At 37.9% G+C, this 3,076-nt stretch overlaps 1 long non-coding RNA gene across 1 annotated transcript; it reads right to left on the reverse strand.

Annotated features, from left to right (window-relative positions):
• Positions 1-567: 567 nt before the first annotated feature.
• LOC106959767 (uncharacterized) lies at positions 568-2,113 on the reverse strand. The gene is made up of 2 exons (XR_001427424.1): positions 1,974-2,113; positions 568-1,881 (listed from the first exon to the last, which is right to left on the reverse strand). It is a non-coding gene; the product is annotated as an uncharacterized LOC106959767 (long non-coding RNA).
• Positions 2,114-3,076: the final 963 nt, after the last annotated feature.

A 3,076-nucleotide genomic window follows, 5' to 3' on the forward strand; every position in this document is an offset into this window, starting at 1 on the left:
AGAAATTAACTATTACCAACTTTCTTCATGTTTTTTATTTTGGACCATGAGTAAGAACCACATGTGCGAAGCTTATAGTCGTCGGTCTCAGATTGAATTTCACTGACTTGGGGTTTATATCCTGCTTCTCAATGGTGACTCATATTGTCATAATACACCTGACGATATTTACAGTTACTGTGTTCTAGTGGTGGGTTAAGTATGTCACACATGCATTCATTTTTTTTCACGGCTAATTTAAAACGCTGGGGTTAAAGTGGAGGGCACACTTGGCAGGCCCCTTAAAATTTCTTTGGAATTTTCTAGTTTTTTGTTGTTGTTCTTTAAAGTTACGAATGTTTTGATAAGGAGTCAGAGAAGGACGTGCTGGCGGCTTTCAGCTTGTCACCTAATGCCAAGATCGACTCAAAACCTTCCGCGATCGACGTATTGCACCTCTGCTCTAACAAAGCACGAACAGTTCAGAAACAATATGAAATGGGAAAAAAGTTATTTAACTGATTAAGTCGTGTTTTAGATTGTTCTTGAAAATCTAATCACTCACGGCTGCACAGTGAACCCACTGACTTTTTACAGCAGACAGCCGCTCCCCTCTCTTGCAGGTACTGCGTATCCCCACTAAATCTTTTAGAGGTACGCAGTACCCGACCGTACCCGCCTACTTTCACCCCTGCTGCCACCCCATCATGCTCCCACCCTCTCATTCTCATTGGATAAAAGATGCCCTTTCGTTCATGAAACTGGAAAAAATTAGGCAAACTTTCAAAGGCTCTGAAATCACATTTTGAAGAATCTGGTCACCGTTTCTGGACCAAGTTAGGTCTTTGCCACTCAATGTGACCCCGTGAGTGGTGCTCCCCTTGCTTCCCAGTTGTAATGGCATACACCCTTTACCTAAGTCTTATAACAATTTTAGTAGCACAGGATACGTTGAGTCCTTTAAGTGCCCCATTTTAGTTGTTTTCTGTTTAATTTATATTTTATTTTCTTTCTGTTGCCTCTGTTTATTTATTTTTTAGTTATCTGCTTTTTATTCATGTACTTATGGAAATAATTGCTGGGTTTTTGTTTGTGTCTTGTTTTATTTTTGGTTCTTCTTTTGCCATTTATTAATTTGTGTTTATTCTCCAAAGTACTGTTTCAAGTATGACTTGAATGTCTATGTATGGTGCTCATTGTTTTGTTAAAAATCAGGAAAGAAAGAAAGTAATTAAATTTGCCTGGATAACGCCCCACATTTCACGTCTCATTTTAATTTGTAAGCAGGGGCGCAACTACAGATTATTCAGGTGGATGCGAAAACATAAATCGCACCCTCCCCCAGCCCCCCAAGGAAGGTACGTAAGAGTGAAGGAGCGTGGAAAACATATGCTCGCTCTATCCCCCCTTGCCCCCACACACAAACTCGCTACATTTACATTTACATGTGAAGGAGCGTAAGGGCGCGGTGAAGTGTATTCGAAGGCATTATCGGCGCGCCCCCTCCAGACGGGGTTTTGACCAACCCTCTGGTGCAGCGCCCCTATGCATCGCATGCGCTGCCCACTTTTTGCGCCACTGTTTGTAAGATAGTGAATTTGTGCAGTATTCAATGAGAAAAGACTGACTTCATTTTAATCTGACTTTATTAAAACATCTGGATTAGATATCCGGTCGTTGAATGGTGCACCAATCAGAATCCAGTAAAATTTCATAAAACCAAAAGCTCCAGTATACCTGCTGAAATGTTTGTAACATCTGGGTCAGTAGATGTCAGTGTTACACAACTGTAAGAACTGAGTTTACCTGATCTTGTCAAGAGAATATCAGCATACCTTTCTGGGGAGTGATGGATTTAATCTCAGTCCAGTTCCCAACACCTCGACTGGTCACTGCAGCCACCTGGAAACATTTGGAAATCCATAAACAATGAAAGAATAATGTCAGCGCTATCTTTTCATCTCTGACTAGAACAAGCCAAATTGGTTGCTCACCCTGAATCTGTACAGCATGTTAGGCTGGAGCTCTTTCACCTCAGTGATATTCTTGGTGGATCTTTGAGATGTCCAATCATTAACCTCGTCCTCACTGTAATCAACCTGTCAACATGGAGGTGCACAGTTAGGGCCTTCAGATTTCACCCACACATAGGAGTAATCTTGTAATTTTCCTCTTTTGGGACAGGAAGACTGGGGGTAGAAGGGGAATTCCTACCTACTAAAATACTAAAATTTACCCAAAATACTTAGGGCAAATTTTTTTGCCTCTAACGTGTATAGTGCTTAGAATAAAAAAAAACAATCATTAATTACAGTGGAATGGAATTTAGTTCTTGCACTGTGAAAAGAAAATGCTGAAGTTTGGATGTGAAACAAAAACATTGGCTTTCAAGGCCCTTCCTTTTCTCTGGAGCATTCCATCTATTTTGAAACTCAAAACTTGGACCTTGTAATAATATCAAAATCATCCAGTGGACCTTGATAATTATTGTCCATGCATCTCAACATTTGAACATTCAAACATTATAAGTTTTAGATTTGTGACTTAATTTCTGGATATAAGAGTCCAACCAACAGTGTTGGAAAAAAAAAATAAAACTTTTGAAGTCAGATTTCCTAAGATTTTTCAGATTCTGAATTGAAAATTCAGACATCGAAGGACAAATAATCTTTTGTAAAATATTTAGACTTAAAACCAGTAACAGCATAGGAAATAAATTAATAATTGATTTTTTTTTTTTTTTGGCAACATTTTGGCCTCAGGACTTTTGAAAAAAACGTGTTCATGTTTTAAGTTTTAAATATTTTGTTACAACACTGACATGTTTAACAATAAGAAAGAATAATGGGCAAGCTTGGGATTGGATAAATTAATAATTGCAGGTGTTTTTCTTCACCATTGTCTCTGAAAGTGTCGCACCCTGTTAGGGACATACACATATAAATCACAAATAGTTATACATGTATATTTTGAAAAACAATTACTTTTTAAAAAGAGTGTGTCCCTTTTACTATATAATGTGCTTTATTCTTGGAATTGTAACAGATCATGTAGTTACGAATCATTTATGTCTGTATTGTAAAAATAACTTTTTTTA

The sequence above is a fragment of the Poecilia latipinna genome, unplaced genomic scaffold (genome assembly GCF_001443285.1).
Source record: "Poecilia latipinna isolate Pla-1442-1.1 unplaced genomic scaffold, P_latipinna-1.0 Scaffold1117, whole genome shotgun sequence".
NCBI lineage: Eukaryota > Metazoa > Chordata > Actinopteri > Cyprinodontiformes > Poeciliidae > Poecilia > Poecilia latipinna.